The sequence below is a fragment of the Lepisosteus oculatus genome, chromosome 16 (assembly GCF_040954835.1).
Source record: "Lepisosteus oculatus isolate fLepOcu1 chromosome 16, fLepOcu1.hap2, whole genome shotgun sequence".
NCBI lineage: Eukaryota > Metazoa > Chordata > Actinopteri > Semionotiformes > Lepisosteidae > Lepisosteus > Lepisosteus oculatus.
Window position 1 is genome coordinate 18,604,079 of NC_090711.1, and position 14,126 is coordinate 18,618,204.

General features: G+C 54.0%; 2 non-coding genes and 1 pseudogene across 2 annotated transcripts; all 3 read left to right on the forward strand.

Moving 5' to 3' along the window:
- Positions 1-420: 420 nt before the first annotated feature.
- On the forward strand, positions 421-594 carry LOC138223477 (U2 spliceosomal RNA; annotated as a pseudogene).
- A 6,043-nt stretch (positions 595-6,637) lies between these two features.
- On the forward strand, positions 6,638-6,827 carry LOC138223414 (U2 spliceosomal RNA). Its single transcript, XR_011181853.1, has one exon. It is a non-coding gene; the product is annotated as a U2 spliceosomal RNA (small nuclear RNA).
- Positions 6,828-12,861: 6,034 nt separating this feature from the next.
- On the forward strand, positions 12,862-13,048 carry LOC138223463 (U2 spliceosomal RNA). Its single transcript, XR_011181891.1, has one exon. It is a non-coding gene; the product is annotated as a U2 spliceosomal RNA (small nuclear RNA).
- Positions 13,049-14,126: the final 1,078 nt, after the last annotated feature.

Genomic DNA, 14,126 nt, shown 5'->3' on the forward strand with positions numbered 1-14,126 from the left:
CTGGCACCTACCGGACTGGACAGGGGGACGCAGTTCCTGTTGTGGCTGCTGCTGTCCTCACAAAGAAAGGCCTGTGGGACGCGAGGAACAATCTCATCCGGCACAACATCGAGTGGGGAGCGAGGGAGCTGGAGGAGAGGATCCTGGCGGACCTCAGGAGGAGGATGAAGCGCGACGTTGCTAAATGGGGTTTCCCCACGGCAAAGGAGCACTGGAAAGGCCTATGGACCCTGTACAGGGATTAATGGGTTACAGCAAGTGGTAGGGTTTGGAGGAGCACTCATAATAGCGCAAATCCGCCCACCCTTGCATGGATTGATAACGGACAATCACCGCCGTTCCGCCGTCGTTTTAACTTGTGGAGTGTTATTGTATGAGATGTTTTCCTTTTGAGATGTGTTTTTTTTTTCCGAATAAAGTATATTTTATAAGAAAAAAAAATCTGTTCTTATCAGTTTAATATCTGATACGTCCCCCATCGGGGGACCACATATTAAACTGATTTTTGGAACAGGGAGCTGGATCAGGAGCTTGCTCCGTCCTCTCCACGCATCGGCCCGGTATTGCAGCGCCTCCGGGAGCGGTGAAAAGACAGACGTAGGTAGCTAGCGAGCGAGCGAGCGAGCGAAGCGGACTGGAGCTCCTTCTTCTCGGGTCCCGTCTCTCGTCCCTCGTCCATCTGTGTGTCTCTGTGTCCGTCTCTCTCTCGCCCTCTCCGTTCCCGTGCTCCCTCTGTGCGCTTTCCCGCGTCTCGACTCTCTGGGCAAGCAGGCCGGCCCCCTTTTCGGCTCCCGTGCGTTTTCCCTCCAAAAAAGGTTTTTCAGCCTTTTCCCAGGGAGGCCGGCGTGGCTTGCTTGCTTGCTTGCGTGCGTGTGTCCGTCCCCGTCCCTCCAGGCGGGCCCCTTTCGACAGCTGGGCATTTTCCCTCCAAAAAACTTAGTATATCCACCTTTTCTTTCTTTTTTTTCGGCAGGCGGGCAGGCAGGCAGGCAGGCGTGCGTGCGTGCGCGTCCCCGTCCCTCCCTCCGGAGAGAGAGCTGCCCCTTGCCTCTGCCCGCAGGTGCTGGCGCTCGGCTTTCGCTTGCAGCCGGTTGGGCACAGCTGCTGCCGGTGGGAGGGGCCTAAGCTAAGGAGGCCGGGCGGCTGGCGCCCCCTGCGGCTGCGGTCGTTGTCGGGCCGTTGACAGAAGATCAAAGAGCAGGGCCCCCGCCCGGGACTGGCAGGAAGGCAGGCAGGCAGGCAAGAGAGAGGGGGAGCAGAGTCCCGCGGCAGGCCTCTGGCTGCAGGGAGGCCGGCAGCTGCGCGGGCCCCGGGCTCCAGAGGAGTCGGCCTGCGCCACTGTGCGCCAGCGGAACGCCCGCGCGTCGGTCCGTGCCTTTGTGGGCATCGCTTCTCGGCCTTTTGGCCAAGATCTGAAAGTACGTGGCATGCCCGCGGCTTGACGTCTTGGCTGGGGGGTGTGAAGACGACGACGACGAAGATTTCTTCTGCGCTGGAGGAGGAGGAAGAACCAGTACAGACGAGGAGGACGACTCAACGACGGAGGGCGGGAGCCGGAAATCATCACAAGCCACCACGGGTAGTCGCTCTGGGTTGAGCCCAGAGGGCGAAGTGGGTCTTCCAGATGGCAGCAACTCCGGCTGGTGAGTAGACCCGCGACGCAGCGGCTGGGCACCCTCTGTCCCGTGAGGGACAGATGCGGTGCTCAGTGCGCTTTGTAGTTAAAGAAGCTGCACAGAAGGCGGAATGGGCGAACAGAGAGAGGTTTGAAATGGAAGTTTTGCTCAAAGCGCTTGAGATAAGGGAGGAGGACATCACCTGCGTGCAGGATTTCATATCCATGGGAATTTTTGATCTGACTATGGAATCGGACGGTTTGTGCGAAGCTGTTTGGCAGAAGGCTATGTCCAAGAAAGATCAGGCACCCCTAAACGCTTTTTTGCTAGAGCCTTTGTTTGCGAGAGAAGTGAGGCCGTTGACTGTACATGTGTTTAACCCGCATGTCCCGGAACAGGACATCCTCACGTTCCTTACAAGGTTTGTGGATGTGCAAAGTGTAGGGCAAAAAGTTACTGATGGTCTGAACATATGGACTTGTAAAAGGCGATATTTAGTCAGGCTGCGGTCTAACTCACTAGAGGAAGATGGAGTATCGCACCCCCCAGCGTACTTCTCCATCGGTCCGAGCAGGGGATATTTGTTTTATCCAGGGCAGCCCTTGAAATGTAAGAAATGTTTCCAGAGAGGGCATAAGGCGGTGGACTGCACTAGGGCCTTCTGCAGAAAATGTAAAGCAGCGGACCATGAGACGGCCAATTGTGGAAAATTGTCAACCTGTAATCTTTGTGGAGCGTTTGGTCACATGTACAGATCTTGCCCTAAGAAATGTCGCAGCTTTGCGGAAGCGGTTAGAGCACCTGCAGCTGGTCCCGGAGACGCCCCCCCTGGACCGTCCAGAGACCCGAGGATCTACCGGGGTTCCCGAGCGTGGACTGGGAAGGAGAGAGGCGGCGTACCTGAGAGAGGCGGAAAACCGGAGAGGGCAGCAGCGGCAACATCGAGACCGGCAGAGGAGGGGCCAAGTGTTTCGTCCCGGGCAGCAGAGGTGGCAAGGGTGAGCTCGGACTCCCTGGGCTGGTCCAAGCAACTTAGCAGAGCGGCAAAGAGGAAGCCTACGCTTGGGTCGTTTGTAAAAGGACCAGACTCGCCGCCAGCAAAACACAGGGCGAACATTTTCGAGTTGTTGGCCATAGAAGACCCAAGAGAAGATGACAACAGTGTGGCGGACTCGGAGGAGATTGAGAGTGATGGTGGTGTGAAAGGTGTTGTAAAAAAGAGGAAAAAGAAAAAGAAAAATGTTGTGAAAGAGTCAGTGAGTGTGGAGAAGGGGTGGGGGGAGGGGGAGGGCGAGGGAGGGGTAGTGGAGGAGAGTGGGGTGGGGGAGGCAGAGGGCCAACAGGGGGAGTCTGATTTGATGGAGGAATCTACTGGGGTTACGGTGTCCGAGGACCCCATCCCTCCGGGTCAAGGTATGGCTGGTGGCGATCCTGAGGAGGGAAGCACCGGAGGTCTAGAACAGACTGGGGAGGAAAAGGAGGCTCACCTCTCTGACTCCGAGGATCCCGAGGTAAGTTCGTCATCCTCGGGGGAGGGGTCCTCGCAGTTCTACGGGGAGGCGGAGAGCGCTCCGGATTAGGTAGGCACGGAAAGGTCGGAGTTTAGTGTGGGTGAGGAATCACCGCTGCAGACCCCTTTTGACCCAACATGAGTTGTGTGGTATGTACAGTAAATGCCAGAGGGCTAAAAGAAAAATCGAAGCGAATTGGTGTCTTTAAAGACCTCTCCGAGCGCCAATTCGGCTTTTGTTTTTTGCAGGAGGTTCACCTGGGTTCGAAGGAAGATGTGAGTGTGTTTAAGAATGAATGGGTGAAGGGGGAGTCTTGGTGGAGTGTGGGTGGTGTGCACTCGTCGGGTGTGGGGATCCTATGTGGGACCCCGAATTTCTCGGTGAGTGAAGTCAACTCCGTAGTTCCCAGCGACTGTTAATAGTGGATGGTGTGTGGGAAGGCCATAAGGTGCGGCTGAAAGCTGTCTATGCGCCCGCAGGCAGCCTTTTTAAAAGATTTAGAGCCACACTTATTCACCAATAGGGCTGTGGTGTTAGGGGGTGATTTGAATATGGATCTGAGTGATGCGAGTGGGGCTGGAGTGCGTGGATTGAAGGAAATGGTCAACCGTTTTCAGTTGAAGGACTGTCATAAGAGCTCTAGCCAAGCCCCCAGGTTCCATACTTGGAGCAATGGAAGAGGCGTTTTTAGACGGCTAGATTACATTTTTACCACCCTACAGGGATCGGTACGTGCCGAGAAGATAACTCCGGTGTGGTTCTCGGACCACTTGTTGATATCCGTTGAGTTGATATCGGATGCTTTGGGTTCCAGAGCAAACTATTGGAAACTTAACACGAAAGTGTTGTTGGAGGCGGACTATCGAAGTTTGATAGTCGCGCTGCTTGAGAGTTTCCAAACAAGAAGGTGGAGGTTCCCGACTGCAGTGAGCTGGTGGGAAGCCTGCAATAAGGCTGTGGCTAGGGACTCGATTAAGTATTGTCGGCATAAGAGGGTGGCTGAAAGACGGGAACTGAGCGAATGGCAAAGAGAGTTAGAGGAGCTATATGTGATTTTCAACCGGGGGGGATCCTTTGACGCCGAACGGGCTTCCGCAATAAAGCTCAGACTGAAAAATTTCTGGTCTGAGCGGGCGAAGGATTTTCTCTTCCGGCTGAAAGGCACTTTGTTGGAAGGTGAAGAGAAATGCACAGCTCAGTTTTTCGGATCTGTTCGCGCGAGGCAGACAAGAACCCATTTCGAGGGCCTAAGGCAAAAAGATGGGGCGATAACCAGAGACAACGAAGGTATGTTGAGGTGTGCCTCAGAGTTCTACAGAGCTCTGTTCTCAGAAAAACCGGTGGACAAGGGACGGTGGAAAGAATGGTTAGCCGGTTTAGAGAGGAAGACCGTCGATATAGTTAGCTTGGAGGCACGTCTGACAGTGGTAGAGATCAGAGAAGCGATGGCGGGACTAAGAAAAGGTACAGCTCCAGGATTTGATGGGCTACCAATAGAGTTTTATATAACCTTCTGGGACCTGCAGCCTATGCTGATAGAGGTCTATGAGGAAATCCTGAGGGTTGGGGACCTGGGTAGGACAATGAGGACGGGGGTTCTGTCCCTGATCTATAAGAAGGGTGAGAAGGAGGATCTGGATAACTGGAGGCCGATCCAACTGCTCTGCACGGATTATAAGATCTTGGCTAGAGCGTTGGGTAGACGGCTGAGGAAGGTGATGCCTGATTTGGTAGGCCGTGACCAGACATGTAGTGTAGAGGGCAGAAAGATCTCGTGGAACCTCCAGCTTATTAGGAACGTTGTCGAGTGGGTGGAAGATAGGGGTTTAGAGCTGATGCTCGTAAGCTTAGATCAGAATAAGGCGTTTGACAGGGTTAACCATTCTTTCCTCTGGGCGGTGTTGGGGAGAATGGGCCTAGGGAAGAACTTCATAAGGTGGATCCAGGTTTTATATAATGGAGTGATCACAAGGGTCTGCATCAATGGTTGGTTGGGTATTGGAATACCAATTGCGTGTGGGGTGAGACAGGGGTGTCCCTTGTCTCCTCTATTATATGCCTTGTATGTAGAGCCCTTTCTGCATCGGATCCGCGGTGACCCCCTAGTGGAAGGGGTGGTGGTCCCAGGCAGTGGTGGAATGCAGGCGAAAGTCGCAGCTTATGCTGATGATGTAACCCTGTTCCTCACCACTGACAGAAGTCTTGATCGAGTTCTGAGACTTGCGGATGACCTAACAGTCAGCACCGGTGCATTCCTGAATAAAAGCAAATGCACAGTTAAATTTTTTGGCAGATGGAGGGATAGGCAGGATGTAACCGGGGGCCTTACACTAGCGGTAGGCCCGGTCAAAATCTTGGGAGTATTGTTCCACATTTACGACTCGGCAGGCCTGAATTGGGAGATTAAAATTAGGAAGGTGAGCCAAAAGTTAGGTCTCTGGCGGAGCAGGTCGCTATCATACGTCGGGAAGGTACTTGTGCTCAAAGTGGATGTATTGCCATTGCTTCTCCATCTGGCCTGCGTGTACCCGCTGCCCGCCAGGTTTCGCAGAGACCTGGCGAGAATTATCTTCCGCTTCGTGTGGGGTGGAGGATATGAACACATCAGGCGCGCGGACATGTGCAGACCGGTGGAGGAGGGGGGCAGGGAGGTTCCTGACCTTCCACTCCGACTAGATTCGGTGTTTATTTCGAGTTTGTGTAAAACCCTATATGAGAACCCAGATCATCTGTGTGTATGTTTCGTGCAGTTGTGGTTTGCCGCCACAATGAAACATCTGGTAGATTGGACCAATACCACGCCTAAGGCTTTGCAGTTGCCCTGGCATTATAGACACGCGGTTACATGGCTGAGGAAACATCCGGAGGTGAAGAAAGGAACGGAGTCTCTGGACCACAGGGCAGTGTACAGGTCCATAATAGAGAAAGGTGGGTCTGCAGTGGTCGGGGTATCGGAGGCAGAGTGGAGACAGATACAGCCGGCGGGGCTTGAAAACCGATTGAAGGATCTAAATTGGCTGGCTATGTGGGACAGGTTGTCAGTCAGGGAAGTCCTACATAGACATGGTCTGGCAAGACAGGACAAATGTCCGCGACCCAATTGCTCTGAATCTGAAACTGTGTCTCACGTATTCTGGGGTTGTGACTTTGTGCAACGCGTGTGGGGTCTGTGCGGGGGGCTTTTCGGTCAGATAGCACCCGATTTTGTTATGTCTAACCGGGTGATATTGCGTGGACTAGCGAGTCCCCGCAAGTGGAGTAGAACCTTCTTACTATGGTTCCTTATTAGTTTAGTAAAGTCATACTTATGGGCGTCTCGGGAAGAGCAGGTGAAACACAATAGTGGGGGCTCAGCAATTTCAGTAATGGTTAAAGTAAAGCTTGACATTGCAAGAAGAGTGAAGTGGGATATTAGGCGGTGGGGTTTTGCTGCTGCAAAAGAGCGTTGGAAGGGGTTGTTTTCTTTGGGGGTTTGATTTTGGTTATGATGTTCTGTAAATGGTGTGTTTGACTGGTTTTGTATATTTATAAAAAGCATTAAAAAAAATCTGTTCTTATCAGTTTAATATCTGATACGTCCCCCATCGGGGGACCACATATTAAACGGATTTTTGGAACAGGGAGCTGGATCAGGAGCTTGCTCCGTCCTCTCCACGCATCGGCCCGGTATTGCAGCGCCTCCGGGAGCGGTGCACCACCTTCTCTCAGCGGTGAAAAGACAGACGTAGGTAGCGAGCGAGCGAAGCGGACTAGAGCTCCTTCTTCTCGGGTCCCGTCTCTCGTCCCTCGTCCATCTGTGTGTCTCTGTGTCCGTCTCTCTCTCGCCCTCTCCGTTCCCGTGCTCCCTCTGTGCGCTTTCCCGCGTCTCGACTCTCTGGGCAAGCAGGCCGGCCCCCTTTTCGGCTCCCGTGCGTTTTCCCTCCAAAAAACTTAGGTTTTTCAGCCTTTTCCCAGGGAGGCAGGCGTGGCTTGCTTGCTTGCTTGCGTGTGTGTGTCCGTCCCCGTCCCTGCAGGCGGGCCCCTTTCGACAGCTGGGCGTTTTCCCTCCAAAAAACTTAGTATATCCACCTTTTCTTTCTATTTCTTCGGCTGGCAGGCAGGCAGGCAGGCGTGCGTGCGTGCGTGCGTGCGTCCCCGTCCCTCCCTCCGGAGAGAGAGCTGCCCCTTGCCTCTGCCCGCAGGTGCTGGCGCTCGGCTTTCGCTTGCAGCCGGTTGGGCACAGCTGCTGCCGGTGGGAGGGGCCTAAGCTAAGGAGGCCGGGCGGCTGGCGCCCCCTGCGGCTGCGGTCGTTGTCGGGCCGTTGACAGAAGATCAAAGAGCAGGGCCCCCGCCCGGGACTGGCAGGAAGGCAGGCAGGCAGGCAAGAGAGAGGGGGAGCAGAGTCCCGCGGCAGGCCTCTGGCTGCAGGGAGGCCGGCAGCTGCGCGGGCCCCGGGCTCCAGAGGAGTCGGCCTGCGCCACTGTGCGCCAGCGGAACACCCGCGCGTCGGTCTGCGCTTTTGTGGGCATCGCTTCTCGGCCTTTTGGCTTAGATCTAATAGCACGTGGCATGCCCGCGGCTAGAGGACTAAGTCAGGGGAAGAGAAGACGACGGCGGGGGAGAAGACAACGGCGGTGACGGCGAGGTGGGAGAAGGAGAGCCTTACCGGAGGAGGAAGGAGACCGGAGATCCACAAGCTACCACGGGTAGTCGCTCTGGGTTGAGCCCAGGGGGCGAAGTGGGGCTTCCGGATGGCAACGGCGGCAGCGACGGGTGAGTGGACCCGCGGCTCGGCGGCTGGACGTCCTCTGTCCCGTGAGGGTCAGATGCGGCGTACAGTGTGCTTTGTGGCGAAGACGGCGGAAGACAAGGCTAGTTGAAAGAACCGAGACAAGTTTGAGAAGGAGGTCTTGTTTCGTGCCCTGGGAATCCGACTGGAAGAGATTACTAGTCTACAAGACTTTCCTGCTAAAGGAATATTTGATTTGACAATGGAATCAGACAAACTTTGTGAGTCTGTATGGCAAAAGATCCAATTTGGAAAAAATTATGCCCCTCTGAACAGTTTCTACACTGAGCCCTTGTTTGTGAGAGAGCTACGATCCCTCACCATTCACGTGTTTAATACTCTGTTGCCGGAACGTGATGTGGTGACTTTCTTATCTAGGTTTGTGGACATTCAAGGCGCCGGAAGCAAGGAGATAGACTCTGTGAATGTTTGGACTGGGAGGAGGAGGTATATGGTTAGGCTTCGTCCTAAGCCGTCGGGTGAAGAGGGCGTTTTGCACCCTCCAGCCTATTTTTCTATTGGATCTAACGGGTTATTTGTTCTACCCAGGACAACCCCTGACCTGTAAAAGGTGCCTACAGGTGGGGCATATAGCGGCAAACTGTCCAGGGGGAGTGTGCAGGAGGTGTGGTGCAGCGGGACACGAGGCCAAGACCTGCGGTCAGATTTTGACCTGTGACCTTTGCGGGTCGATGAACCACGTGTACCATTCGTGCCCAAGGAAGCAGAAGAGTTTTGCTGCTATTGTGAAGGGCACTTCAGAGGTCCCAAAACGGGATGTACCGGGCCCATCCGTAGGTCCAGTAATGTTCTTCGGGACTAAGGCGTCTTCAAAAAAGGGAGATAAGGGTGAACCAGAGCAAGAAGGGGAGGGGCCGGGTGGGGCGGTTACTGCTCAACCTGAAGCCCGGTCCTGGGCCGATATGGTTCCAGAGGGGGGTCTGGAGTCCCCAAGCTGGTCCCCTGTACTAAGCAGGTCCGCTAAGAGGAAGGGAGGGAGGGGGTCGAAGAGTCCTACTTTGCGTCGTGCTAGGCTAAGCATGCTGAACCGTTTTCAGGGGCTGCCGGTAGAAACACTAGGCAGCGATTCAGAGGGGGCGGAGGAAGAGGGTAGCAAGGAGGTGGTTGCAACTGACGACCCCCTGGTGTTAGTAGGAGAACGGAAGGAAGGTGCCGGGAGGCCGGCAGGGCGGAAAAGCAAAAAGGCAGTTGGGAGGTTAACTGCTAGAGGGAGGGGCCCTGAGGGGGTACTTGAGGTGGGGAGCGGTGAACCACCGGTAACAGCAGCCCCTCCAGAGGGACCGGAAGACATGGTGGTCAGCGAGGAACCCATCCCCCCAGGACAAGGTGAGCCGCCGGCCACTAGCGAGGAAAGTGAAGTTGAGCTAGGGAGTACAGCGGAGATGGTTAAATCTGCTCACCTGCAAGTCTCCAAGGATCCCGTGAGTGAGTTATCTTCCTCGGGGGAGGGGAGCCTGCAGCAGTCTGGTGAGGAAGAGAGTGATTTGTCATCAGGGGAAATGGAAAACTCTGAGGTGAGTCAGGAAGGCAAGGTAAGGGTTCAAACTCCTCACGACCCGACATGAACCGTATCGTTTGTTCGGTAAATGTTCGGGGTTTGAGGAGCCCCGTGAAGCGGACTGGTGTCTTCGAAGACCTCGCGAGACATCAGTTCGGCTTTTGTTTCCTCCAGGAGGTCCATTTAGGATCTCAGGAGGATATTTCTGGGTTTAGGAAGGAATGGAGGAAAGGTCAGTCTTGGTGGAGCGTAGGGGGAGTGCACTCATCAGGTGTGGGGATTTTGTGTGCAATATCCAATTTTGTGTGTGGTGAGGTTTTGTCGGTGGTTCTGGGGCGATTGTTGGTGGTCGACGGGGTGTGGGGTTGTTTAAAAGTGCGTCTAATTGCAGTGTACGGGCCTGCGGAAAGACGCCTACAAGCAGACTTTGTTAGACTAATAGAGCCATTACTCTTCACTAATAGAGTTGTGATTATGGGCGGGGATTTCAATGTCGATGTTAGTGATACTAATGGTGCTGGGGCGCGAGTCTTAAGGGATTTGGTGGCTCATTTTAAGTTGCAGGACGGGTTTAGCAACTCCGGCCCAACCTCCAAAATTTATACCTGGAGCAACGGCAAGGATCGCTTTAGGAGGCTAGACTATATCTTCACCACCCTGAGGGGAGTGTCACAGGCTGGACAGATAATTCCGGTGTGGTTCTCCGACCATATGATGCTGTCGGTCAGCATGTCTTCGGATAACTCCGGAACCAGATCCTGCTTCTGGAGACTAAACACTAAAGTGTTGTCGGAGGCTGACTATAGGAGTCGGATAACGGATTTATTAGAGAATTATCTTAACAGTAGGTGGAGGTTTTCATCTGCTGTACGTTGGTGCGAGGCTTGCAAAAGAGCGGTGGCAAAAGAGTCAATAAAATATTGTCATCTTAGGAAAGATCGAGAAAGGAGAGAGGTGGAGCAGCTGCAATGTGAGCTGCAGGGCCTCTACGAAGACTTTAACCGGGGCAGGTCCTTTGATGGTGTAAAAGCGGCAGAACTCAGACTTAGAATGAAGGAAGTCTGGCAGGCAAAAGCAAGAGACTTCCTTTTCAGAGCCAAGGGGGAGCTGCAGGAAAGGAATGAGAAGTGCTCCGCTCTTTTTTTCGGTTCGGTGCGCTCTAGACAAGCCCGGACGCTTATTGAAGGCTTAAGACGAAATGACGGCGTGTTTATTACTGACCCGTCTGAAATGGTGACGTGTGCCTCAGATTTCTACAGGGAGCTGTTTACTGAAAAACCGGTAGAAACGGCCCTGTGGGATGAGTTGCTGTCAGGGGTCAAAGGGAAAGCAGGGAATTTGGATGAGCTGGATGGCGCTTTGTCGGGGGAGGAGTTAAAAGCAGCAATGGACGGATTACGAAAGGGTACAGCTCCGGGCATTGACGGTCTGCCTATTGATTTTTACTTGGTTTTCTGGGTTCATTTGCAGCCTATGCTCCTAGCAGTCTTCAACGAGATCTTGGAATCAGGGGAGCTGGCCGGGACCATGAAAACGGGGGTCCTGACCTTGGTGTACAAGAAAGGGAACAAAGAAGACCTGGAGAACTGGAGGCCGATTCAGCTGCTCTGCACTGAATATAAGATCCTGGCCAGAGTGCTGAGCAGGCGGCTGAGGAAGGTGATGCCAGGCTTGGTCGGTAGGGAACAGACATGCAGTGTTGAGGGGAGAAAGTTATCCTGGAACCTCCAGTTAGTTAGGGACACCATCCAATGGGTTGAGGAGAGAGGTCTGGAGTTGATGCTGGTCAACTTAGATCAAAGTAAAGCATTTGACAGGGTTCATCACTCCTTTTTGTGGGAGGTCCTTAAGAGGCTAGGTCTTAGCAGGACCTTTATCCAATGGATTAAAATCCTGTATAACGGGGTTGTTTCCCGGGTCTGCATAAATGGGAGGATGTGGACGGGGTTTGTGGTGAGTTGTGGTGTGAGGCAGGGGTGCCCTCTGTCCCCTTTACTATATGTCTTATATTTGGAGCCTTTTTTGCACCGGATCCGGAGCGACCCCGCGGTGGAAGGTGTGGTTGTTCCAGGTAGCGGGGGGGCACAAGCAAAAGTCACAGCCTACGCGGATGACGTAACGTTGCTCCTCTCTTCGGACAGGAGTCTTCTCCAGGTTCTGGAGATAGCGGACAAAATGGCGGCGGGAACAGGGGCACTTTTAAACAAAAGTAAGTGCAACGTTAAATTCTTTGGCAGATGGAAAGACAGACGGGACGTGGTCGGAGGCCTCACTTTGGAATCCGGGCCCATTAAGATTCTTGGAGTTGATTTTTTGTCCAATGGTTCGGCCATAATAAACTGGGAAAAGAAGATAGTAAAAGTCAAACAAAAACTGGGTTTATGGCAGAACAGGCATTTGACGTATATAGGGAAAGTATTAGTGATAAAAGTGGATGTCTTGCCGTTGCTCCTTCATCTGGCCTGGGTGTTTCCGCTTCCTCCTAGATTCCGCAAAGAGCTAGTGAGGACAATCTTCCGCTTCATTTGGGGCAGAGGTTACGAATATATTCGGAGAGTCGATATGTGTAGGCCAGTGGAAGAGGGGGGACGGGCGGTGCCTGATCTGCCCGCAAAATTGGACTCCCTCTTTGTCTCGGGGTTGTGTAGGCTTTTGCACGAGAGTCTGGACCACCTGTGCGTTCACTTTGCACACCTGTGGTTTTCACCCGTAGTGAAGCACTTGGTGGTCTGGACAAACGTGACTCCTAAAGCAGAGGTTTTGCCGTGGTGGTACAGGCATGCAGTACTGTGGCTAAAGAAGCATCCTGGGGCCAAAGAAGGGTTGGTGTCTTTGAACCATAAAGCCTTATACCAGCTAGCAACTGCTAAGGATGAACCAGCTGTAGTGGGTACGTCTGCAGAAGTATGGAGTCAGATCCAACCGGTGGGGTTGGAGAACAAATTTAAGGACTTGAATTGGCTAATTTTGTGGAAGAGGCTCCCAGTTAGGAAGACTTTACACCGTCACAGTTTGTCGAGGCAAGATAAATGTCCTCGCTCCGAGTGTGGCGAGGTTGAATCTATTCCTCATGTGTTTTGGAATTGTGGCTTTGCAAAGAGGGTCTGGGACTTGTGTGGGGGGATACTAACACGAGTGAAACCGGACTTTATTACAACCAGCCAAGTGATTCTGCGTGGGATCCCAAGGCCTCGAAGATGGGGACAGAGTTTTCTTTTCTGGCTTTTTATTAGTATGGTGAAGTATCATCTCTGGGCTTCCCGTAAGGACCTTACAGACCATGGAGTATGCGGAGCGCCATCTACTGTTGTTTTTAAAGTGAAACAAGACATATCTTGCAGAGTCAAATGGGACGTTCTGAGGTGGGGTTTTGCCGCTGCGAAAGAAAGATGGAAGGGGTTATTTTCATTGTCGTGATATAACTCGGGTGCCGGTGATGATTGCTGTTTGGGTTTTGTATATTTATTAATAAAAAAAAAAATCTGTTGTTATCAGTTTAATATCTGATACGTCCCCCATCGGGGGACCACATATTAAACGGATTTTTGGAACAGGGAGCTGGATCAGGAGCTTGCTCCGTCCTCTCCACGCATCGGCCCGGTATTGCAGCGCCTCCGGGAGCGGTGCACCACCTTCTCTCAGCGGTGAAAAGACAGACGTAGGTAGCGAGCGAGCGAGCGAGCGAAGCGGACTGGAGCTCCTTCTTCTCGGGTCCCGTCTCTCGTCCCTCGTCCATCTGTGTGTCTCTGTGTCCGTCTCTCTCTCGCCCTCTCCGTTCCCGTGCTCCCTCTGTGCGCTTTCCCGCGTCTCGACTCTCTGGGCAAGCAGGCCGGCCCCCTTTTCGGCTCCCGTGCGTTTTCCATCCAAAAAACTTAGGTTTTTCAGCCTTTTCCCAGGGAGGCCGGCGTGGCTTGCTTGCTTGCTTGCTTGCTTGCTTGCGTGTGTGTCCGTCCCCGTCCCTGCAGGCGGGCCCCTTTCGACAGCTGGGCGTTTTCCCTCCAAAAAACTTAGTATATCCACCTTTTCTTTCTTTTTTTTCGGCAGGCGTGCGTGCGTGCGTGCGTGCGTGTCCCCGTCCCTCCCTCCGGAGAGAGAGCTGCCCCTTGCCTCTGCCCGCAGGTGCTGGCGCTCGGCTTTCGCTTGCAGCCGGTTGGGCACAGCTGCTGCCGGTCGAGGGGCCTAAGCTAAGGAGGCCGGGCGGCTGGCGCCCCCTGCGGCTGCGGTCGTTGTCGGGCCGTTGACAGAAGATCAAAGAGCAGGGCCCCCGCCCGGGACTGGCAGGACGGCAGGCAGGCAGGCAAGAGAGAGGGGGAGCAGAGTCCCGCGGCAGGCCTCTGGCTGCAGGGAGGCCGGCAGCTGCGCGGGCCCCGGGCTCAGGAGGAGTCGGCCTGCGCCACTGTGCGCCAGCAGAACGCCCGCGCGTCAGTCCGCGCCTTTGTGGGCATCGCTTCTCGGCCTTTTGGCCTAAGATCTTGCAGTGTGTGGCCTGACCGCAGCTGTAAGAGTTTTGTCAGGGGACGAGAAGAGCGATGGAGGAGCGGCTGGAGAGAGGAGTGGAGCGCATCTTCCAACTTTTTGGAGAACGGAGAGCGGCGGACGGAAGGAGATTTGGATTTTTGGTTTCTTTTTGCAGAGGAGCGGAGTGGTTTTTTGAAGGAGCGGAGGGAGCGGAGAGCAGCAGAGGCGTCCGGCCCGGGTCGCCCTCAGGATGG